This window comes from Staurois parvus, unplaced genomic scaffold, assembly GCF_062004578.1.
Source record: "Staurois parvus isolate SC_StPar_1 unplaced genomic scaffold, SC_StPar_1.0 ptg001336l, whole genome shotgun sequence".
NCBI lineage: Eukaryota > Metazoa > Chordata > Amphibia > Anura > Ranidae > Staurois > Staurois parvus.
Genome location: NW_028319132.1, coordinates 188,304 through 214,051, shown reverse-complemented (window position 1 = coordinate 214,051; position 25,748 = coordinate 188,304). Strand labels below are relative to the sequence as shown.

The 25,748-nt window shown below is 43.7% G+C and overlaps 1 protein-coding gene across 2 annotated transcripts in view; it reads right to left on the bottom strand.

Annotated features, from left to right (window-relative positions):
• The window catches only part of GNAO1 (G protein subunit alpha o1), a 378,391-nt gene that overhangs the window by 232,810 nt on the left and 119,833 nt on the right, over nucleotides 1-25,748 (bottom strand). The window lies entirely within an intron of this gene.

Below are 25,748 nucleotides of genomic sequence, written 5' to 3'. Positions count from 1 at the left end.
CATTTTCAGTTTTTGCTGGCTCAGATACAGTTTAGTTCCGCTTCAGTTGAGGCCTTATACTGAAGATCTCCAGCCCAATTTATTGCTGAGGATGTAAAAACTGGACTAATGTAGGCCATAGATGGGTCAAATATCGGCCAAATTTTCAGCCAAAAAAACCAGCCGATTTTTGCACCGTTAGTGGGTTAATTGGTCAGCCGTTTTTCAGGGTTTTGGCACATTTTTTTATATCGGTGAAGTTGGAAAAAAAAAATAAAAAATCGGCCGATTTGCCCGGCAATGATGGGCAAATCGGCCGATCTTTTTACCGATAAAAAAATTTGCGCATGAGCCGTGACCTGCAAGAAGAAGAAAAAGAAGAAAAAGAAAAAGAAGAAAAAGAAAAAGAAGAAAAAGAAAAAGAGAAAGGAAAAAGAGAAAGGGAAAAAGAAAAAGAGAAAGGAAAAAGAGAAAAAGAGAAAGAGAAAGGAAAAAGAGAAAAAGAAAGAGAAAGAGAAAGGAAAAAGAGAAAAAGAGAAAGGAAAAAGAGAAAAAGAGAGAAAGAGAAAGGAAAAAGGGAAAAAGAGAGAGAAAGAGAAAGGAAAAAGGGAAAAAGAGAAAAAGAAAGAGAGAAAGAGAAAAAGGGAAAAAGAGAAAGAGAGAAAAAGAGAAAGGAAAAAGAGAAAAAGAGAGAGAGAAAGAAAGAGAGAAAGAGAGAAGGAAAAAGAGAAAAAGAGAAAAAGAAAGAGAGAAAGAGAAAGGAAAAAGAGAGAAAGAGAAAGGAAAAAGAGAAAGAGAAAAAGAGAAAGAGAGAAAAAGAAAGAGAGAAAGAGAAAGGAAAAAGAGAAAGAGAAAGGAAAAAGAGAAAAAGAGGAAGAGGAGGAGGAGGAAGAAGAAAAGAAGAATTCCAGTCTGCTATTATATTTGACATGAAAAAGTATTGCGGTTGCATCAATGTATCTATTTGTATCCGAATAAAACCATCTGTATCCGAAATGGATACAAATAGATACATTGTTGCAACCGCTATACTTTTTCATGTCAAATATAATAGCGGAGCTCTCTGTAGGGACAGAAGTAATTAAATGCCAGCCGTAGACGAAAAGAAAATCGCCAGATTTTTTTTAGCGTTGGTGGTAACGTCGGCCTATTGAACATTTTTAGTTTTTTTTTTTTCTTTTTTAAAAACAGACGGTTTTTGACCCGTCTATGGCCTGCATAAGCCATGGCTGTGATGGAGGAAAGTAAGGGGCTGGAGGTTTATTAAGTGTAGTTTAGGACAAAGGGTCAGCGTTAGTTTAGGCATACACTACCCGGACTTGTCCTTTAAACCTACCAAACAGCAACACTTCATCTCAATCAGTTTAAATAGATTTTGCGATGCATCTGCCTGGAGTGTACCTAAAAATGTTTAACTGCGTGCTTCATAGTCATGGTTACAGCATATTCTTCATCAGAGTCAGTATGTTGATAACTGGCTGTGTTCCCTCTTCTATCAACCCTGTTGGACAAACTTTGTTCACATATTTCTTTTAATTGTACCCCAAGCTAGATGTTAATTCATAAGTCGCTTTATTCAGAACCAGAAACATTGTAAGCAGTGAATTGGAGGCTGATTTCCTGAACAAAAATAAGACAATGCACCATGATTGCCGGAGAACAGAGGCGGCTGAGATCCTGCTGAATGATCATTTCTCATCTTCAACAGCAATTTCCCAAAACTCACAAAGACTATATAAAAACAATCATTTCTTTTTCTGCATGTTACAGATCATAGAGTAGGGTGGCAGCAGCCTAGGCCATAAAACCTGCAGATCTCCTCACCTTTTATGGTTTGCAAAATTTATGGAAATTCCAGAAAACATTTGTTTAATAAACTTCCAGGATTAAAAATGGACCTATCACTAGAAATCACACTTCATCAAAGGGGGCTGAATTTGGCACTAACCCGCATTATTTGAGAGTTTAAAAAAAAAAAAAAAAAAAACCCGAAACATTGCTATTAATAAAAAAATATACTTCTTTGACCAACCTTCGCTAGCACTCCATGGTACAGTGGTACCTCGGTTTGCGAACACCTCGGTTAACGTAATTTTCGGTTTACGAATGAAAATCCATTGAAAATAATGCCTCAGTTTACAATTTTTTTTCACAATACAAAGCAAGTTTCCGCAGGATGAATTGCGCCTGGGAGGTTTATAGCGCCGCACCAGTGCATGCTGGAGTCTGTGGGTAGCACGTGGCGTTGAATGTGGAGGTGTTGGAGCGGTTTTTGCATTGAGTTTTGGAGCCATTATGGAAATTTTTTAACATGTCCCTGTATAGTATTTATGCCTTCAGCCCTGGTTCTCATCTGTGCGGGTGATGCCACTGCGGATCTGCATGAAAATCTGTGCAGCCGCACCACCCGCACAGAGGAATGCGGATCCGCGGGCGGGTGCCATTAGTTCTAATAGCACGCCACCCGCACTGGAAAATGCAACCGTACTGGGAACCGAGGTTCCCGTGCGGGCTGCGTTTTCCAAAGAAGTGCAGGGACTTCTTCCATGCATGTCACGGGGCACGGGAGTCCAATGAAATGAATGGGCTCTCATGCCCGCATATATGTGAACCAGGGGTCAAAGTGCACTTTATAAAGAGTTTTGAACAGAGAAGACTTTTTTTAAAAACTTTTTTCTGACCTGCGGAACGGACTAACTGGTTTTCAATGCATTTGTTTCGGTTTACGAATTTTTCGCAATACGAAATGTCCCGGAGAACCCATTAAATTTGTAAACCGAGGTACCACTGTACTTGGCATTCAGAAGCATTATGGGCATTTCATGACTTTAAGGTGAAGCTAAAAATTTCACGTATTTAAAAAAATAAATAAATAAACCTGTTATACATGCCTCCTCTGTGCAGTGGTGTTGCACAGAGCAGCCCCAATGCTCCTCTTCTCTGGTCCCTCGCCGGTGATCTGGCCCCTCTCCCCTGCAGAGTGCCCCCGAGCAAGCGGCTTGCTCTAGGTGCACTCGTGTGTGCTCGCTCCTCAGCAACCTGTGTGTATCTATGAGACGCACAGAACACAGCTTGGCCCAGCCCCCTACTTATAAAACAAAAACTGCAAGCAAGCAGGTAGTTTATTGAAGAGATCTGCAATGTCTCTTTTACATAGTTACATAGTTAGTCTGGCTGAAAAAAAGACAAAAGTCCATCCAGTTCAACCATTAAAAAAAAAAAAGTTCTTATACCCACAGTTGATCCAGAGGAAGGCAAAAAAAAAAAACCCAGCAAAGCATGATCCAATCTGTTCTGCATGGAAAAAAATTCCCTCCTGATCCCCCGAGAGGCAATCGGATATTCCCTGGATCAACTTTATCTATAAATGTTAGTATCCAGTTATATTCTGTGTATCTAAGAAAGAATCCAGGACTTTTTCAAAGCAATCCACTGAGCTGGTCAGAACCAACTCCTGAGGGAGTCTATTCCACATTTACACCGCTCTTACTGTGAAGAAACCTTTCCGTGTTTAGAGATTAAATTTCTTTTCCTCCAGACGTAAAGAATTCCCCCTTGTCCTTTTTTTTTTGCAACAAAATAAATCTACCTGCCTGCTTGCAGTCTTAGAATGTATAGCAAGATGCACGCTGTTTCTGTGTATTGGCATGACTAAACTCCTGAGCATAAGTGGTGGGTAGGTCATCCCATGTCGGTCGTTCAAGATGGCTGACGACCACACCCAAAAGAAGCTGGGGATAAGATGTCAGGGCAGGGCCTTGTGGGTGTCAGACCATTGGAGCCAAGGTAAGTGTTCCAGAGTTTAGTTCTGCTTCAAAGTAGCTGTATTAGTTCACTATTTTTACAAAACGGAAACATCTGTATGGCACTTTTTAATTTGAACAAAATTTTAAAGACAAGCATTGCAGACCTGCCTGGATTTTCAGTACTGCCAGGACCTTGGAAAACAGGATAGGCCCTGAAAGTTCGTCCTGAAAAATTAAGTGTTCGTGCAAATTAAAAAAACAAAACAAAAGACCTTATTCAACCGTATTGTTAGGTTCCAATCAGCAGGCTGAGCGGCACTCTGTATCCCTTCCAAAGTCCAGGCTACAAATGTAACAAAATGATTCCTGTTATCTGACCAGCCTTGCCGTGTGGTTGGACTGTGTGAATCTTGGGACAAGAGTGAGGCAGGGGCCAGCGGATGGAACCACTGAGATCCGGGTCCTACAGATTCTTTAGTTGGCAGTTTCTCTTGAATACAGAATAGATAAGTGGTGAAAAAGCAAGTAAATACCTGCTGAGCCCCCCAGTCCCATTCTGAAAAGGCCCCCCAAAGGCACAAAAGCTGATCTGTCCTAGCATGATCAGTTTGCATCTCTCCTTCCTACCTGAGAGCCACAAGATGCAATGCAGAAGCCCAGCTCGTCTGTAGACCCAAGATCACATTACTGCTGCTACGACCCTTGAGCAGACCTTAAAATTTTGAGTGACAAATGAGTAAAAGTGTTAAAGAAAGTAAAGATGAAATGAAGCTCTCATAGAAAAAAAAAAAAGTTCTATTGGCTTCAGCACTGTGCGAATCTGCCCATATTCAAGACTTTCATAGATAAAATGTCAGGGAATGTCAATCATTCTTGTACATCCACCTACAGACTGAGAAGGCTTCACGGGTCTCAATGGAGCAAAAAGTCCTTGAACCTGGGACATCTTTTTGACTCTCCACTCATCCACTGCCTTAGGAAATGGTTAGCACTTCCGCCTGGCAGTACTAGGGTCGTTGGTTTGAATCCCAACCACGGCACCACCTGCCTGGAGTTTGCATGTTCTCCCTGTGCCTGTGTGGGTTTCTTCCAGGTACTCTGGTTTCCTCCCACACTCCAAAGACATGCTGGTAGGTGAATTGGATCCTGTCTAAATTGGCCCTAATATGTGTATGTATGAATGTGAGTTAGGAACCTTAGATTGTACGCTCCTTGAGATTTAAGGACTAATGTGAATGTACAATATATATGTATATATATATGTGTGTATGTATATATATATATATATATATATATATATATATATATAAAAAGCGCTGCGTAAATTGACGGCTCTATATAAGTACCTATAATAAATAAATAACCAGAATTGCCTGAATGAGGATCTTCCTGGCAGGATCTCTAAGGGCTCATGTACACTGCAGTTCCTAAACTGACGTTCTGGAGCTGTTCAGCGTTTTTTCCAGCAGCCCCTAAACTCTCCCTAATGTTTTCCTATGTGTCCATGTACACTATGTCGTTTACAGTCATTTGAGTTTAGTGTAATTTTTTTGAGCGCAGAAAACTTTCATTCAGCAGTCGATTTTATCAGCGTTTCAAATGCAACACGCTTGTAAACGCGGCTAAATGCAGCAAATCGCGTTTATAAGTGTTTGCGTCTGAAATTTTTTTTTTTAACTCTTCCAGTTCCCGATGCTGTCCAGAGCCTTTTTTCATAGGAAAAATGCATGCAAAGCGTTTTCAAGGTACTCAGATAGAAAAAACACTGAACACAGAATGTTCCTACCAAGTTTGTCACACATTGTAATGACCAATTCACACCTCAGACCTCTCCCACCCTTGGAAACAAAAGATATGTTAATGACCATTCACACCTCAAATTCCTCATGAAGACCCCCTGCCAGGTGGCCTTAATGACTCACTGCACCAGGCACCTTTCCCACCCTTGGAAACAAAAGTGGTGTTAATGAGCAACTCACACCTAAGCTAATCTCAAAACATACTGCTGTCTCTGCTTCTATTCTCTGTATTTCTCTGAAACAGTCTGAAATAGTTAATAATCTACCACTTTTCAATGCATTCTGGGCATTTGGGAGGTTCTCCTGTGCTTATCTTTAAAAAACGCTTCTAAACGCAAACGCACATAAACGCGTTATGCAAATGTGGCTAACCAGACGTTTTTTAACCTACGTTTTCCAGCAGTCAGTTTCCATCGTTCAGAAGTGTCCCGTGTACATGGGGCCTAATACATGCTGAAATTGCCAGATATAGTTTGTATTGGATGTCCATATGAGTAGTTGACAAAGCAGAAGCACAACTGATAACCAGAGAGCGTTAGCACAGTGGCTAAATGGTTAGCACTTCCGCCTGGCAGTACTAGGGTCATAGGTTTGAATCCCAACCATGACACCACCTGCCTGGAGTTTGCATGTTCTCCCTGTGCCTGTGTGGGTTTCCTCCAGGTACTCCAGTTTCCTTCAATGCTCCAAAGACATGCTGGTAGGTGAATTGGCTCCTGTCTAAATTGGACAAAAAACAAGGGCGCGCTCTCATCGTGCATTACCGTGGTACACCACGTGTTTATTGTGTAATAGAGAAATGAGGAAGGGGGTTCGTCTCCCGACATGCTTCAGCTTATCCCTAATTAGGGCACAGCATTGCATTGACTGCCATTGCAAACTATTTATTCTCCTTTGGTTTGTGAGTATATATCTATTTGATTACACAATATACACGTGGTGTACCACAGTAATGCACAATGAGAGTGCGCACTTGTTTGTTTTTTGTTCATTAGTACCCAGATTTCCCGATCTTTGAAGGGCTGCACCTCTTTGTTTGGCATTCTGAATTCCTTTTAGTCTGCATGAGGATTTGAGTGCTGGTTTCGTTTGTTTTTAGATTGCATGCGGTCTAAATTGGCCCTAGTATGTGTATGTATGAGTGTAAGTTAGGGACCTTAGATTGTACACCCCTTGAGGGTCAGTGACTGATGTAAATGTACAATATATATGTAAAGTGCTGCATAAATTGATGGCGCTATATAAGTACCTGTAATAAATAACTAGAATTGCCTGAATGAGGATCTTCCTGGCAGGATCTCTAAGCTTTATTTCAATGAAAGCTTTTGATTTAAAAATGACTCTTGAAATAATACCAGACTATTAAGCCTTTACGCGATGTTCGTGATTGCGCTTAACCTCCCTGGCGGTATTCCCAAGTGTAGCTCGGGGTAACGTTTCAGTACCACAAGCAGTAACCCCGAGCTACACTCGGGCTTACCATGCGGCGTTGCTCCGTGATCCCTCGATCACTTACCTTGTCCTGCGCTCCCACGATGTCCCTCCTGCAGTGTTCCCGGCAATGTAATCCGGCGGATGCCGGCATCTGCCTTCTGGGTTCTGTCCCCTGCGAGCGTCGGGACGTATGGGGATGGAATGGCGGGAAATTTGAAAATGACATTCACTAAAATCACATAGTAAAACATTACTGTATCAAACCATTTCACATACATTTTGTCCCTAGTGCTTTGTCCTGCCTGCATTTTTACTGTTCTTATTGCCTGAAAACTGAGAAACGCCCATGGTGTCCAAAAAGCGTCCCTTTAGGTCAAAAGCGGTTTTAGACCAGCTAGAGAACAGCGATAGTAAATCAGAACCACTTGCAGAATTGAGTGATAATGATTTGTGGGGAAATTCGTCATCAGACACTGAAAACGATTTTGCAACTTTGCTCAGTGATGTGCAAACTTGGCGCTATATTTAAAATTTCAGTGTTTTTGGTTTGATTATATTATTGAATTACATTTATTATTATATTATTTTTTATGATTATTAAATTACAATTTATGATTTTGGGTTTCAAGTTTTATCATACCCGGGATGTTTACTAGACTCTTGTTCGGACAGATTTCAGTGAGTTATTCCTAAAAATTACAGGCCTACAATATAAAATGCCAAATTTCCATGCAAAATAATGGTACCGCTTTCAGCACCAAAAATCTTGAGGTGATAGTAGCCGTATTAGTGCATTTGCGACACAAACAATTGAGTACTGTCCGTGATACTTTTTTTATTTTTTTTTCTCAATCCCTTCTAACATTCTGCTTAAACTTTGTGATTTGTAATAGTACTGTTTGGACTTTGAAGAAGGGGACATACCCCGAAAGCTTGTCCTCAAAATTGTATGTTAGTGCAAATAAAAAAAGTATCACGGACAGTACTCAATTGTTTCTAGCACCAAAAATCTGAAATCATCATACCGCCAGGGAGGTTAAATACACAAATGTACTCTTTACCGTTTAATGAAACTCTTCTCTAAAATGTAGGAAACTGAAATGACATTTAAGTTGAAGTAACCCACAGCAACCAATTAAAATTAGATTTTAAAACCACAGAGAATGCAGAGTAATTGAATGACCATTTCCGACTTGGGGGGGGGGGGGGGGGGTTACTATTATTACACTCCTTTGGCTGTTGATTTACTTCCAGACCAAGCAAAGTTGGCAGAACATGGGTGCAGGCAATGACAGCAGGCCCCCATTGCCACTGCGGACAGGCGCTCCACTGGAATGTGTTGGCCTTATCAGACTCGCACTTTGCAGAGGAATTCCGCAGAGCTATTTTTATACCGTTATATATATAGGACAAGCAGATTAGATTCTCTAGTGCAATGTTTTCTCCCTAAACACATTATACAGATGCTTCCGCTGTAGTCTGCAGAACTGAAGCCTGGAGGTTCGAGAACAGTAGCAGCCATAATCAGGACACTGCACAGTAATAAAGTATCAGTGGCAGCATTTCCCAGGGTTAAACAGATCACTGAGATAAGTGTATCAATGACACCACTGTTACTGCAACAAGGGCATCGGCTATTCGCAGATGTGGAGATGTTACAGACACAGGCTTACAGCTCAGGCGTACCAAAGGGCAAAGATGCTGTGCAAAGCAGCCAGGACAATGAAAGATGCCCGTTTGGTCATGGTTCCTGTTTCTCCAATTGTCCTAAGCCAGCCATAGATGGAGCAATATTCTTTACTGCAACCAAGGCCGGTGCTAGACTATTTTGCACCCTAGGCAACACCAGCTATTTGCACCCCCCCAAAAGAAAAATACAACTTCAAAATAAAACTCCACACAGAGCCAATTTATTTATTTTTATGTATTATAGGTACCGTATTTTTCGCTCCATAAGACGCACCTGACCATAAGACGCACCTAGGGTTTAGAGGCAGAAAACAGGAAAAATTCTGAAATAATGGACTGCAAACACAGTACAGGAGATGACCAGAGACTGCGGACACAGTACAGGAGATGACCAGAGACTGCGGACACAGTACAGGAGATGACCAGAGACTGCGGACACAGTACAGGAGATGACCAGAGACTGCGGACACAGTACAGGGATGACCAGAGACTGCGGACACAGTACAGGAGATGACCAGAGACTGCGGACAGCACAGGGATGACCAGAGACTGCGGACAGCACAGGGATGACCAGAGACTGCGGACAGCACAGTGGATGACCAGAGACTGCGGACAGCGTACAGGAGATGACCAGAGACTGCGGACAGCGTACAGGAGATGACCAGAGACTGCGGACAGCGTACAGGAGATGACCAGAGACTGCGGACAGCGTACAGGAGATGACCAGAGACTGCGGACAGCGTACAGGAGATGACCAGAGACTGCGGACAGCGTACAGGAGATGACCAGAGACTGCGGACAGCGTACAGGAGATGACCAGAGACTGCGGACAGCACAGGGATGACCAGAGACTTCTTTGATCTTACCTGTTCCTCTATCCAGCCGCGCGCTGTCTTCCCGGCTTCTGTAGTGTGGGCGCTCGGCATGACAGCCGGGTGCCCAGTGCGCATGAGCGAGAAGCACTTGCGCTTTGTGATTGGTCCAGCGGCTTCTGGGATCTGTCATGTGTCCCAGGTACCGCCTTACCATTCACAAAAAGCACCGCTTCTTGCGCACTTGGCACCCGGCTGTCAAGCCCAGCGCCCACACTACAGAAGCCGGGAAGACAGCGCACCGCTGGATAGAGGAACAGGTAAGATCAAAGAACAACTTTGCGGAAGTATGAGTGGGTACCTGTCAAATTCAGGTACCCGCTCCCCACCTCCCCAAAGGTCAGCAGTCATCTCCATAAGGTCCCGCTGCAGAGCTGAGCGGTCGGCCCGGTATTCTGACATGGTGGCGGTGGAAATACCGGACCGGCCGCTCCATATTCGGTCAATAAGACGCACTGACATTTTCCCCCCTTTTTGGGGGGGAAAAAAGTGCGTCTTATGGAGTGAAAAATACGGTACTTATATAGCGCCATCAATTTACGCAGCGCTTTACATATACAGTTGTGTTCAAAATAATAGCAGTGTGTTGAAAAAAGTGAATAAAGCTCAAAATCCTTCTAATAGCTTTTATTTCCATACACACAAATGCATTGGGAACACTACACATTCTATTCCAAATCAAAACATGAAGAAAAATAGATCAAATTTGTGTTGTTCCTCGAAGAAAAGTGAATATTAGACGGTTCAAAAAAATAGCAGTGTTTATATTCTTCTTTACAAACTCAAACATTCACTATATAAACTGAAAAATGTTTGAAGATTTTGCTTTCCTTTGAATCACTTAATGAATATTTCGTTGTATAAGCACTGTTTCTGAGAACTGCTGTACATCTGTGTTGCATGGAGTCAACCAACTTCTGGCCCCTGTGAACAGGTATTCCAGCCCAGGATGATTGGACGACATTCCGCAGTTCTTCTCTATTTCTTGGTTTTGCCTCAGAAACTGCATTTTTGATGTCACCCCACAAGTTTTCTATTGGATGAAGATCCGGGGATTGGGCTGGCCACTCCATAACGTCATTCTTGTTGGTCTGGAACCAAGATGTTGCACGTTTACTGGTGTGTTTGGAGTAGTTGTCTTGTAACCAGCATGTACAACATTTGCTGCCTTCCTTCCTTAAATAAGGGCAATAATTGCCACCTGTTTTTCAAAGAATGAATGACCTCACTAATAGAACTCCACACTGCTATTATTTTGAACATGCCCCTTTCAATTAGTGATTCAATTACACAGAATCAGCAGCATGCATGTCATGACTGTTGGGTCTGTTGGATTTCTATTACTCTACTACACCTGCTAGTAAATTATTTGCCATGTAGAAATATCATTTCTACCAAAAACAGTGATTGATCAGGTTAGTGATGTCTGACTGCTATTATTTTGAACACACCTGTATATTGTACATTCACATCAGTCCCTATGGCCGCCATACATGGGTCAAAAATCGACCGAATTTTCATCTGAAAATCGGACCTAAGAATAATTGGCCGATTTTCGCTCTGTTAGGGTTAATTGCACCAGACAATTTTCGTGGTTCCTCCCCTTTTTGGTGATTGGGCATGTTGGAAAATTCGTGAAAAACGACCGATTTTCGACTCAATGATGGTCAAATCGTACGATCGTTTTTCCGAAAAGAATATGCGCCTGAGCCGTGACCTGAAAGGAACAGAAGTTTTACATGTTATATGGGGTGACCTTTATGACTTGATTGGCTGATTTTCGAAATCAATGATGGCACCATCGGATTACCGAGTGAACAACGTGTCCGATTTGCGGACGAAACATCATTCGGAATTCGAACCATGTAAGGCCTGCATAACCCTCAAGGGACGTACAATCTAATCCTTGCCAACAGTAGCTCCACGTGGAGACTGACTGGGTACCTGGCAGGAAGTGATGCTGTGTGCAGCACTGCTTGCATGGCAGCTCATTGGCTGGATACCTCTTCTTCACGAATTGGCCGAAATTTGCAGGAGACTGCTTTGTCTCCAGCTAACATCACCCAATCCTGTCTGGGGACAGCGACACCAGGACCCAGAAGTGATGTTTTACATGTTGCTTCCAGGTTATTAACAGGAAGGGGAGATCAGTGAACAGGTGTGCGCTGATCTCCCTCTCTTCTACCAGTGGCACCCACCATGCAGGTACCAGGTCTGTTGATGGGAGCACGAGCCTGGAAAGTATGGCAGGGCACATGGGGGGTGTGGAAGTGATCATTTCCACCTGACAGTCAGCCTTTTAAATTTACACATACTCAATGAGAGGTTTCTTTTTAGTTCTTACTTACATTTGTGTTTGAGGGACATTAAAAAATGTGCAGCTGAGCCACACTTTTACTGTCCCCCAACCACTCCCCATTGTGCTGCAAAGGCATTGCCACAGTAGTACGGCGGCGGGTGGTTTTATTACACAACACCCCACCACTGTTGCCATACTACAATGGCAGTGACTTTGCAGCATAAAAGGGAGTGGTTGGGGGGGAGGGCAAAAGTGTGGCTCAGCTACACATTTTTAAAGTCCCTCAAACACAAGTGTAAATAAGAACCGAAAGCATCTCTGCCTCACTCTCGGCTACTCGCCTCCTGGGACCCTCCGGTGAACTGATGGGGCCGGAAGAAAATCTAATTCGGAGGACCTGGCTGCGGATGCACCCTAGGTGGTTGCCTAGTTTGCCTAGTGGTAGAGCTGTTCCTGTCTGCAACCACGGGTTGCAGGAAAGAAAAACACTCAATTCCCACATCAACACCGACCGTCCCTCCTGCGGAGCTATAGTGTTATCCCAGAGGCAGGGCAGGGGGAGCCGTCCCCGCAGGGAGAACACGGACTACTGTGGAATAATCGCATGGAAAATTCGACAGGCTGGTTGTATCCAAGTTGACTGACTGATCAACGTTGGTACATTCAGCCTGCCCATACATGGTTTGAATTTCGGCCGGTCTCTGCTAAACCAACTGAGATTCTAATCATCTATAGCAGTCTTTAACCACTTCCTGTCCGGCCCATGTACATAAACGGCCTTAACGGGAGCGCTGCCGGAGCGGGTGGACGTTTCTAAACATCCCCGCGCATCCTTTGCCTGTGCACGCTCCTTGGGAATGTGCGGCACTGCGATCGGTGCCCGCTGTGTCCAGAGGACACAGCAGAACACCGATCGCTGTACGGGACCTCTGTGTGAGGTCCCGATTCATGTGATCAGTGATTGGCCAATCAGTGATCAGATGAATAGTAGTAAACAAAATCTCACTTTTGACATCATTGCTTACTACGTGTGATATCTGTGAATGATCACAGAGGTCACATGGTACAAGGCTATTCACAACAGCCTTGTACCATGTAACAAGCTGTGACCAATCACGGCTCTCACAGTATTTCTCAATGGCTGCAAGAATTCAGCCAGAGAGAAGGAGAAATGATTGCTTTTACAGCCTTTGTGGGTGTAAAAGCAATCAGTGTAAAAAAACAAAAAACAAAAAAAATCATCACCCCCCCACAAGTAGTACAGTATCACTATGGTACCTCCTAGATTGTAAGCTCGAAAGAGCAGGGCCCTCAATCCCCTCATGTTTTGCATTGTATTGGTATTGTTCTGTCACATGTTCTGTCCCCTTTTGTAATGTACAGCGCTGAGCAAACAATCGGCGCTTTACAACTACTGTATAATAATAATATGGTGACACTGTACTGCTAGGGTGTCAGTATGTTAAAAAAAAAACACAAAAAACAAAATATAAAAAAAAAATAAAATGTAAAAAAAAAGGTTTGAAAAATTATAAATTTGGGTTCTTTTTTTACTAAAAAAAATATGAATAAATTGTGGCCAACATCTATGAAGAAAAATTATTTGCAAAATTTTATAAGAAAAACACTCTTTTTTCAAACTTTTTGGACTTTTTAATTTATATAGCAAAACAATTTAAAATTCCAGTGGTGAATAAATACCACCAAAATAAAATTTTATCTGTCTCAAAAAATGCTAAAAAAATCATATGGGTACAGTGTTGCATGACCGCGCAATTGTAATTCAAAGTGTGATAGCGCTGAAAGCTGAAAATTGGCCTGAACAGAAAGGGGGTGAAAGTGTCCGGACTGGAAGTGTTTAATAAACAGTTCAAAACACAAGCCACCTACCATAAACGCACCATAGGGGTAGATTTACTAAAACTGGAACACCCAGACTCTAGTGCAGCTGTGTACAATAGCCAATCAGCTTCTAACTCAAGCTTGTTCAATTAAGCTTTGGCAATAAAACCTGGAAGCTCATTGGCTTCTATGCGGAGCTGCACCAGATTTTGCACGTTTCAGTTTAGGTAAATATACCCCACTTTGTATTTGGCTAGCAAAGAAAATCTTTAAATAAAAAATTGCATGCAGAGGTTTGTAAATATAACCATTTTTATTATTATACATCATTTATATAGTGCTAACAGTTTGAGCAGTGCTTTACAAAATTTTTTTATAACTGGTATTTATTGTCACGTGACCACATGCACCGCTTTTACGCTCTGTACTTTTTCCTGGCATATTACACCTGGTAATGAACATTTTAATGCTGCTTTTCTGTGTCCCGGATATGTCAATAACACTTAATTCTCATTTCTGCAAGACTAAATCATAGTATGTTTGTGATTTATTTTTACTGCACCATTTTTTCCATAACAGAAATGAATACATCTAGCCCACCAAGCCAGGTCAACATTTGTTATACATTTCAGGAGGAAAGCGAGTCTCTACCATCTTAGGTCATAATGGAAACTTTCTTTTTTTGCAAATAGAATTGTTGACATTCAGCCAAGCAGTACATTAACAAAATCACCAGCGAAATGCTTAAAAAGAATTGGGCTAAACCACTCCAGCTGTTTAATGCGGTGCAGCATCATTTTTAAATTCTGTATTATGTATGGATTTCTCAAAACCACAGACACTTCAAAGTTCCGTAAAACAAGACAGATTGTCTGTCTGTGAGATTTCAATTGTTTTCTAATTACCAGCTTTCTTGGAATCTACAGGGCACTTGCTATGCTATGTGGAAATGGAATCACATGTCAAAGCACAAGTGTTTAATGTGAGATGACAATGTACTGGATCACAAGGAATGGCCGCCAAGAAATTAGCAGCTATCCTTCATGTATCATGTTAAAGTGATTTTCGACACTCTTTATAAGTGCACACAGGTCAGGGGTCAAAGAAAGGTTTTTATCAGTTATTCTTTAATAAGATGTCTGCTCCATTAAGACATACCCCTGCTGTCCTGAAGTGCCACCGACACCCCCTCCGTTAATCAGCTGCTGGTGCTGCGGTGGATTCCAACCATCCATCTCCAAAAAATTTACTTTTTGAAAGTCTGAATTTACATTCAGCTTTATAACGGAAAACAATTCAAAAGTTCGAGTGACCAGGGACATTCTAGATGTTGCATATGTACAGACTGCCCAAAGAGTGATGGTTGGCGCATTCAGCTGTTTTTGCAGCAGTGTCTGTAGGCGCTCTGTGTGAAGTCACCGCACTCCCAACAGCCCAGTATGCATTGATAAGGTAAGGCCGACCATACATGGGTTGAAATTCAACCAATTTTTTATCCGAAAATTGGACCTAAGAATAATCGGCCAATTTTCGTGGTTCTTCCTCTTTTCAGTGAACAGGCATGTTGGAAAATTTGTGAAAAACTACCGATTTTCGACTCAATGATGGTCAAATCGTATGATCATTTTTACGAAAAGAATATGCACATGAGCTGTGACCTGGCAGAAACAGAAGTTTCGCCTGTTATATGGGGTGAACTTTATGACTTGGTCGGCCGATTTTCGAAATCATTGATGGCACCATCGGATTACTGAGCGAACGTTTTCGATTTTCAGAAGAAAAATCATTTGGAATTCGATCCATGTATGGCCTGCATAAGAAGCAGCCTTGGTTATTCCTATGCCACGCCTGCTGACACATTTCACCCCACCCCTGAGGTTTATACTGGAAAGAGGAAAAGAATGGAATTCCCATGCAGGTTTCAGCCAAACTGAAGCAGGTATGAGTCAGGAATAAAAACCGTTTTAAAATCCTTCTAGATATAGAGAGATAGATCGATAGATAGAGAGATAGCGCGAGAGAGAGCGTGAGAGAGAGCGCGAGAGAGAGCGCGCGAGCACGATAGAGAGAGCGAGAGAGAGAGCGAGAGAGAGAGAGCGAGAGAGAGAGCGAGAGAGAGAGAGCGAGAGCGAGAGAGAGAGCGATAGAGAGAGAGAGAGCGATAGAGAGAGAGAGAGAGAGAGAGCGATAGAGAGAGCGAGAGAGAGAGAGAGAGCGATAGAGAGAGAGAGCGATAGAGAGAGCGATAGAGAGAGAGCGAGAGAGAGAGAGCGATAGAGAGAGAGAGAGCGATAGAGAGAGAGAGAGAGCGATAGAGAGAGATAGAGCGAGAGAGAGAGATAGAGCGAGAGAGAGAGATCGATATGCATCCAACAAGGAGAGGCTTTTTTTCCTGAATTCTTTCAACAAAATACTGCAGCTACTGATTTTTATAAATCACGTACCTATCAGTGCATGCTGTCCAGCGCTGTCTTTCTGCAGCCCGTTGTTCTTACCGGTGCAGGTCCCATGCACCGCCATCTTGGATGCAAGAGCCTGTTGTGGCTTCCCGAGGAACCACACCCGGCTCCCCACTGCGCGCATGCACAAGAGCTTGTATGGTGTTCTATGAATTGACATACATGTCCCAGGAGGCTGCATGAGGGGATAGGGCAGGACAAGGTATGTCATCCTCGCTTAAGAAATGTTTGCGGCAGTGGGAGAGGGTACTGGAAAAAAAAAAAAAAAGTACTCGCTCCTCCACAAAAACAACCTACAACTCCGGTACAGGCTGCGGGGGCAGTGAACCAGCAGGACTTAAATTTTTGAGTGAAGTTCTGCCTTAAGTAACCCATCAACTATAAATTCCCCAGTCAGCACATGCCACCTTGTAACTGGTGTGGCTTTAGTACAAAACAATGCAAAGACCCTTTGTGAATGCAGCAACTTGTAAACCTCATTCTACGTTATATTAAATTCCTAAGAATATTTGGCACAGTAAATACATTAAAGTCTCAAGGACTGACTACTGAGCGTGACCTAGGTGAAGAACAGATACACAAACCACAAAGCAGTAGAAGTATAAGCCGAGACCACAATGAACACTGCAAAGGACAAATGTTAGGACTACAAGGACTTGTGTACAGATCATGACAGGGTTACAGAGGCATGTAAGAGTAAATGTCAGGGCCACAAAGACATGTGAAGGGCATGCTCATACAAATGTCTAATAACTAGAGAAAAGTGTAGTTATCCTGAACTGCCAATCAAATTTTATCTCGGACTTACTGAAAAAGTATTACATTATCGTATTGGCTGATTTGAGCATCTGTTTCAATTTGTTTCCCCAGATTTTCTTGAATTGTTTTTTCATAGATCAGCTCCACAACAATGACAGATACAGGCCTGAAAGCTAGATACTGGTTGAATACCATGAAGTACATGCTGTGTCTACCGATTGGGGGTGTGGAGATGGTACATGTTTGGCAACAAGGGATTCAGGCAATAGGCCACAAGATGGTACTGTGAAGACAGCACGTTAGGGCAACAAGGACCACATGCTGGTACTTAAAGGAGAAGTACAGCCAAAGCTCTATGGATCACAGGAGTGAAATTCGTTCTGCACTCCTGTGACCTGTTCTCAGCTGACAGCGGGCTGAAGTCCACTGTTGGCTGACGTCACTCAGCTGGCCCAATCTGGGGAAAGATCCCGACTTTTAAGTCAGGATCCACCCCAGAGTTTGGAGCGGCACCTAGCTCAGACTCTCAGTGAGCTGCTGAGAGCCTGAGCCAGCTGCTCCCTCCTCCCCCTCCACAGCCCAGCGCTCCAGTGAGTGCTAGGGGGACAGCGCAGAGAGCGGTAACTGGCAGCCACTGCTCTCTGCTCACAGCGGCTGTGAGAACTCAGTGATCATATGATTGCTGAGTTCTCACGTAGAGCCGGCGGGGGACAGATGCAGCATAGGACCAATGCTGCATCCACCCTGGTAAGTATAAATGGGGGGGGGAGCCATACTTCTCTTATAAGACATTATCTAGTAGTACACTACATCCCATGCAGAGAAAATTTTAATGAAACTCTTTTTTTTGCCTAAAGTAAATATAAACTACAAAAAAAAAAAAAATTGAAAAAAACAAAAACAAAAAAAAAAATCGCAATAGCATCCTTTTTCGAAAAGCTTTATTATTCCGGTAGAACACATCCTGCCAGACTTTATTCTAACCCGGGGTCTCTAAAAACCAGCCCACTACAAGACTTTATCCTTAGGCCACGGTGCTCTCACACAAGTCTCTCTCCCCCCAAACCTCCCCCCCCCCCCGTGTCTCCAGCACAGGTTCCCCTCTCTGCACACTCATCACCCTATCCTTGGCTGTGTGCTCATTGCTGGATGCAAGCAGAAAACTCTGATATAAGGAGGACTCTGAGACCCACATATAAGGGTCAACGTTGTTGAGGAGCTTATGCTAGCTCTAAACCTGTCAAGCAAGCCATCAAATATCTGATCACATGTCAGCACCATGGTAACCGCAGATCAAAGAATTTAAGATGGGAGCTTCCTTGGCTGTATAGGATAGGAGGACCACTATAAAGCAGAACTATAAAACGTACAGAAATACTTGCCCCCTCTATCCAGTGAAGCAGGGGTTAATCCCTTACTGGTCTTTTATCTTCTCCCAGCTATTTCCGGGTGCCTGGTTTTCAGCCTCTTGATTGGCCATTCAGGGAATGTTAACCCTCTCATGCTCACGGGATTTAGACTTTCTGAAAGGGACAGTGTGCAAGGAATGCACTTTGAGCTGCTTATTCAATAGAAGACTGTGAGCAGGTAGTTTAGTGTTTGTTATTGCAGAAGAGACTAAAGCCAGCCATACATGGGTCCAATCCTGAAAGAATTTTCTTTCAAAAACATTTTGTTCGAATGTTTGAATTTTGCATCATTAGTGAGCCACAAAAACAGCAGATTTTCGTGTGGCCATGGAATTTGAGTGATCATACATGTTGGAAATTTTTTAAAAAATTAACAGATTACTAATCAATGATGGGAGAATCGTGTGAGAAATATATTCGAAACAGAAATACGCTTGAGCTGTGAGCTGGAAAGAAAAGAAAATTCTTGGCCACGAAAATTCTTTTCTGTAGCACCATGAGGTGAAATTGAAGGCTTGGTTGGGTGAATTTTGAAATCAATGGTTTCACCATCAGATTACAAAAAGCACAACATTTCTAATTTTCTAAAGAATATTTGTTCGGAATTCGACCCATTTATGGCATGTACATGGGGGAGAAGCAGGGGCGGACTGACCATTTGGAAACTCGGCCACTGCTCAAGGGCCCGGGGTCAGTAGGGGGCCCCATGAGATGCCCCTGGTACCTTTTTCATAGGCATTTTTGAGTTTGGGCAAGGACACAGGGGTCCCATGATCCCCTATTGCCCGGGGGCCCCATCAGTTGTCAGTCCGCCCCTGGGGAGAAGTAGTAAAGCTGGTGCACTCAGAATCTGGTGCAGCTGAATATGGTAACTAATAAACTTTTAACTTCAGCTTGTTCAATTAAGCTTTGTCTATAAAGCCTGGCAGCTTGATTTCTATGCAAAGCTGCACCAGATTTTGCACTCTCCAGTTTTAGCAAGTCACTTCTGCACTAAGGAGCTGCCTTCTCGCACTTTTTTTAGTAGTCAAGTTTAGGTCCACTTTAATGTGATTTGAAATAGAAAAAATGTAAGCAATCGAGTTTGTGTTGATGTCAAATGAACAAACGAAACCAGCACTCAAATCTTCATGCACACCAAGATAACTGAAACTGTCATTTGTAGAGGTGCAACCCTTAAAGATCGGTAAATCTTGATACTGGTGAACAAAAGCAAAACCGGGCGCACTCTTTTTGTGCATTAACGTAGTAAAACAAGAATATATTATAAAGCATAAAAATGCATACTCACAAACCAAAGGGGGATGAAGGGAGTTTGTCTCCCGAAACGCGTTAGTTTACCTTACTAAGGGTTTATCGTCACTTTGGACTGTTATTATGGACTCTTCTTGTCTGTTTTTATCCCCCTTTGGTTTAGGAGTATGCATTTTTATGCTTTATAATAAATTCCTGGTTTACTACGTTAATGCACGAAGAGAGTGCGCCCTGTTTTGCTTTTGAGTTGATGTCAGCCTTCTGTGTTCCCCTATACATCAGTACCCAGACTGACAGATGAAGGGTCAGTATTCTGACCCAGTCAAGTTCTCTTGTGTGTTCATGTGCTAACAGTGAACATATTGTTGGTTGGTGAGAGGGATGACTTCAGCAGTGTGCTGCTGCTTCTTCACTGTCCAATCTGAAGACCCTTGGGGGATGTTCTTGACCAAGCTTTGCTTCTGCTGCAATGAAGACTGAGGACTTGGCTGTGTCTTCTGGAAGGGGTATCTGAATTACATAGAGTGAACACCGTAAAAAATTACTTGGCAGGTAAGACTGTTTTCAAATGGTTATGTATCTAGCTAGCTGAAGGAGATCAACTTCAACTGGTGTGTCTTGTGTCATGGTGATGCCACTAGTTCGCAGTGAATTTCTATGAATAATGGTTCAGCCCATTAAAAAAGCTGCATAATTTATGTGTTTGACACAGTCAGTTCTAGCCTTGCGGGAACATGGTCTAATTTGGCACTCTAAATCCAGCCATAGACAGATCGAATATCGAGATTAAATCCATCTATGGGAAAGCGGACTGTAGCTTGGATCTACTGATCGACTTGGGCACAAACCAGCATGTCGGATTTTAGCATGTGATTATTGCCAGTGGGAGGTGCTGCCCCATCAACACTTACTGTATTGATAGGTGAATCGAGCAATTTTCTTTCCTGCAACCTGTGGTTGTAGGAAGGACAATCACAATCTATGGTCTGCCTTAGACAAAAAAAATGGCTTGATATAGTAGTGAAACACCTTTATTCACAAAGCTCAGAGCAAAGTTATCTCAATCACAAAGACCGGGGTGCTCCCGGCCTCTCACAGCTGAAAACCCTCTTCTGTAGACAGCTCATTGTTTTCAATCTGCAAGGTAGTAAAAGTGTTTAATGTCTTCCTCCCATAAAAAGAAATCCATAAAGAGGAACCGTTTTTGTCAGGGCTAGGAGGCTGATTTCAGAGTTTCCTGGTAATGTGAAGAGACATTAAGGCAGCGAAGCAGACCGCAAGGCTTCCAGGCAGCCATTAGATGTGAGCTTTTAGGATTCGGGCAGTTTATGGCATGTGATTATCACCAACACGCCAAGAGCCTAGAGAAGGATAACAGAAGCAATTTGTGGCATGGCGCCAGACAGCAGGCGAGCACTATTAATTTGCACACTCACATCAACCCTCTTCTCACACAGAATTACAGCGTTAAACACCGAAGTCTTTAAACCGCCATCTTTCTAAATAAACAAAGAGGTGCTTTGTAGAATCTGAGCTAAATAATCCTGCTGCTGTACTGTGGAACAGAAATAATACATTAAAAAGGTACACTCCATTCCAACATGAACATTCTGCATTTATACCAACTCAAAGACACAGCCTAGGCTCGGACCAATATCCTGCATTCAACCTTTGGCACCTGGGCTGCCATTCTTTAAATTAATCCCCAGTTGCCCATATCTTTACTGTCTGAGAACTGCTAGGTGTGCACCAGAAGAGGCTACAGTGTTGGCTGCTTCAAGTATCACCCTCTCCGTGTCTACTGTAGCATTACCCACCTACGCTGGAACCTCAGAGGTGGGGCCAGGGGCGGACTGACAACTCATGGGGCCCCCGGGCAATAGGGGATCATGGGGCCCCTGTGTCCTTGCCCAAACTCAAAAAAGCCTATGAAAAAGGTACCAGGGGCATCTCATGGGGCCCCCTATTGACCCCGGGCCCTCGGGCAGTGCCCAAGTTTCCAAATGGTCAGTCCGCCCCTGGGTGGGGCACACAGCACAAAATCATGAGCAAAGAGTTTGCAGTACTACAGAGCCAACAACTAAGGCAGCACTTTACATATTGGACATTCACGTCAGTAGATGAGCCTACAGTGTAGCTAGTAGTGAGCTCAATGAGCTTACAATACAAGGTCCCTATATCATATGAATGCATATACTGTACATAGCACAGCCAATTTAAACAGGAGCCATATTACCTATTGGCATGTCTTTGGAGCATGGGATGAAAACCAGAGCACTTGGAAGAAAACCCAAGAAAGCACAAGGACAACCTGCCAATTCTATGCAGGTATTGTCCTAGTTGGGATTGTAACCAAGCTGAATTGGGTTAGATAAAAATCACATTAAAGAAAAAAGAAAAAAAAAGACAAAAGTGAACCTGTCACAAGCCCAGAGCAGTGCAAGCCCCCCGTCTTCAAAACAGAAAAGGCAGTGTGCTTGCAGCATTCAGATTCAGAAAATAGGAATACCAGCATCCACAGTGACTTCATGAATGAGGCAGGCAGCTGCACAAGATGAATGGCAGATAGAAAAATACAGTAACTCCATGCAGATGAAGTCAATGTCTGATATACTCACTGTCAAATTGTTGTACCTTGTGAAAAAAAAAATATATATCTTTGAAACAGAAACTGACCTGGCTATTCAGAGCAAAGTGACAGTATCTCCTGATAGCCCACCCTCTAGCCAAGTATACTCACCCATCCACTCACTCCCTTTCCCACCTTCTAGCCAGGTATACTCGCCTATCCACTCACTACCTTGCCTACTTTCTAGCCAGGTATACTCACCCATGCACTCACTCTCCTTCCCGCCTTCTTGCCAGGTATACTCACCCATCCACACACTCCCTTTCCCACCTTCTAGCCAGGTATACTCACCCATCCACTCACTCCCTTGTCTACTTTCTAGCCAGGTATACTTACCCATCCACTCACTCCCTTGCCCACCTTCTAGCCAGGTATACTTACCCATCCACTCACTCCCTTGTCTACTTTCTAGCCAGGTATACTTACCCATCCACTCACTCCCTTGCCCACCTTCTAGCCAGGTATACTTACCCATCCACTCACTCCCTTGCCCACCTTCTAGCCAGGTATACTCACCCATCCACTCACTCCCTTTCCCACCTTCTAGCCAGGTATACTCACCCATCCACTCACTCCCTTGGCTAATTTCTAGCCAGGTATACTCACCCATCCACTCACTCTCCTTCCTGCCAGGTATACTTACCTATCCACTCACTTCCTTGCCTACTTTCTAGCCAGGTATACTCACCCATCCACTCACTCCCTTGCCTACTAACTAGCCAGGTATACTCACCCATCCACTCAGTCCCCTTCCTGCCTTCTTGCCAGGTATACTTACCTATCCACTCACTTCCTTGCCTACTTTCTAGCCAGGTATACTCACCCATCAACTTACTCCCTTGCCCACCATTAGCCAGGTATACTCACCCATCCACTTGCTCCCTTGCCCACCTTCTAGCCAGGTATACTCACCCATCCACTTGCTCCCTTGCCCACCTTCTAGCCAGGTATACTTGCCCATCCATTATCTCCCTTGCCCAACCTTCTAGCCAGGTATACTCACCCATCTATCTGCACACTTGCCACCTAAACAGATGTGCTGGATCACTAGTATTATGTTCACCTTTCCCTCTGCAACAATCATTTAAAAAGTGAACTGTTGAAGCTTCTCCTCTCACTGGCTTGACACCTTATTGTGTCTTTTCTATGAACTTTCATTATAATTCCACTATTCTCAGGATTTATATACTCTGGTTTATATTGCTATTCACTCATGTTCCTCTTTGTTATGTTCTCCCCTTCCACTCTTTTGCTCATAATTAGCTTTTTTATGAAGTCAGTGTTAAGACTGCTCACACTAGTCAAAACGATATCCCGACAAACCTCCTTTGTACAAATGTTTCTGCTCTTTCCTGTCTGCTTGACGTTAGTCCTGGATGCATGCAGGTGTTGGGGAAATATGTCCACAGCCCACCATTATGAAACATTACTGCCCATGCTCGCATTCCGTACAGAGTTAAAGCGGAACTAAACCCAACAATTCAATGGTTTCTCAAAACAGTTATACAGTATTTAAGGCATTGGATGCAAATGGAGAAACAGAAAAAGGGCGCACCGACCTACTGCATTATCGTTTAAAAATATTTATTGAAGAAACCAAGAATGTATCATACTCACAATAGCCATAAGAACACAGGCATGTCAAACTGAACAAGATGTATGATCCAAACAACATCTGAGTCCATACGATGGAACCCTGGATGACCAACTGGCTAGGTCGGTGCGCCCTTTTTCTGTTTCTCCATTTGCATCTAGTGTATTTGGACCACCCCGGTCTGTTGAGGGCAGCAAGCAGTGCATATTCCAGAATATTCCAAAACATTCCTATTGGGTCTACTGAGTCCTTTCCTAGCGCAGGAGAAAAGTGTTTGTTATATTTAACCACTTGCCTACCGGGCACTTATACCCCCTTCCTTACCAGGCCAATTTTCAGCTTTCAGCGCTGCCGCACTTTGATTGACAATTGCGCGGTCATGCAACATTGTACCCATATGAAATTTTGATCATTTTTTCCTCACAAATAGAGATTTCTTTTGGTGGTATTTACTCCCCACTGGGCGCTTTACTTTTTGCGCTATAAATAAAAAAGTGCAAAAAATTTGAAAAAAAAAAAAAAAGTTTCTTTGTTTCTATTATAAAATTTTTCAAACAGGCATTTTTTCTCCTTCACTGATGTGCGTTGATGAGGCAGCACTGATGGGCACTGATAGGCGGCACTGATGGGCACTGATAGGCAGCACTAAAGGGCACTGATAGGCAGCACTAATGAGGTGTCACGGATAGGCGGCACTGATAGACAGCACTAATGAGGTGTCACGGATAGGCGGCACTAATATGCAGCACTGATAGGCGGCACTGATAGGTGACACTGATGATGGGTACTGATAGACGGCACTGACTGGCATCACTGCTGGGCACTGACTGGCGGCACTGACTGGCACAACCCCTGGGCACTGACTGGTGGCACTGACTGGCAGCACTGCTGGGCTGCACTGGTGGGTGGCACTGGTGGGCACAGGTGGGTTGGCACAGGTGGGTGGCACTGCTGGGCACATGTAGGTGGCACTTCTGGGCACAGGTAGGTGGCACTGCAGAGTGGCACTGGTGGGTGCACTGCTGGGCACAGGTGGGTGCACTGCTGGGCACGGGTGGGCGGAGCTAGTGGGCGCACTGCTGGGCGGAACTTGCGGGTGGCACTGCTGGGCACTGATCATCAGGGCACTGATCATCAGTGCCCTGATGATCGGTGCCGATCCCCGCTCTGACAACTGCCGGTTCTCGGCAGTACTTTCCTCACGATCTGACAGTGTGAGGAAAGTGCAGCCGAGAACCGGCACTTGCATTTCACTCTGATCAGCGTGTCATTGGACACCGCTGATCAGGTGGTAAAAGGTCGCTGTGATTGGCCTTTTACCACATCACGTGATCAGCTGTGTCCGTAGGACACAGCGATCACGGAGATCGCCGGGTGCGCGCCCCCTGGGGCGCGCAGGAGAGCGCGTTCTGGGAGGACGTCATATGACGTCCACCCAGAACTGGCCGGCCGCGGTGAAGCCGTCATTCGGCTATGCGTGGTCGGCAAGAGGTTAAGGCATGCCATGAATGATAACGGTCAAATGTGATTGTACTTTTAACCAAGCTGTCAAGCCATCAAATAATTGGTGTCCCAATTGATCAAATGTGCAGCACCATGGTAACTCGAGTTCAAACAGAGGCCAAGATGGCAGCTTCCTTGGCTGTAAAGGATAGTTCCATTTTAACCAGCGGTGTACTTGTGATTAGGACAGTACCCTGGCAGTTGATGATACAACAGTATAGGGCAAGGTCTTCTCCCTTCTGAAATAATTAACAATGTCATACTTTGGGAAGGTATAGTTAACCTTGACAGGACTGAGAGGGAAGCCTTAGAAATAAACACACTCATCCACTGCTCCTAATAACATCCAAAACCACCAAAAGGAATGTAGGGTGATCTCTGGAGACAATTTGGTGCACGCCATGGACCACGGATACACCGACACAGAGCATCACCTGCAGGATCTACAATGATTCCCTCCCTGTTCAGCACAGATTCTATA